We start from the raw sequence: 421 nt of genomic DNA on the forward strand, positions 1-421 counted from the left end.
GAAATAACAGGCTTCATTATTACAAAGTCAATAAATCAATCACATTATAATAATAGTAATAATAGCTTTTATACTAAATTATTTATCATGACTTATTCACAGCAATTTCTGAAAAAAACACTTTTAAAAACAAATGCAACATGAAATTTAAAGATTTATTTATTTATTCGATTATATTTTTACAGACCAGAATGATTGATTTTTCATAATTCCATGAATTCTGCTGACAGTCGGAGTTGAAGACAGGTTCCCCATGTGAGGCTGAATGTAAAGCCAGGATGCTTCAGTAAGAATCAACAATCTGTCAGTAACAATGGTGACACTGTCATGTGGTGCTGTGGGCTGGAGCTTCATGAACCTTTATGATGTGAACATATCATAGTACAGAAAGAATACTTTCACTCAGCTGAGACCATTCATC

The sequence above is a fragment of the Neoarius graeffei genome, chromosome 1 (genome assembly GCF_027579695.1).
Source record: "Neoarius graeffei isolate fNeoGra1 chromosome 1, fNeoGra1.pri, whole genome shotgun sequence".
NCBI lineage: Eukaryota > Metazoa > Chordata > Actinopteri > Siluriformes > Ariidae > Neoarius > Neoarius graeffei.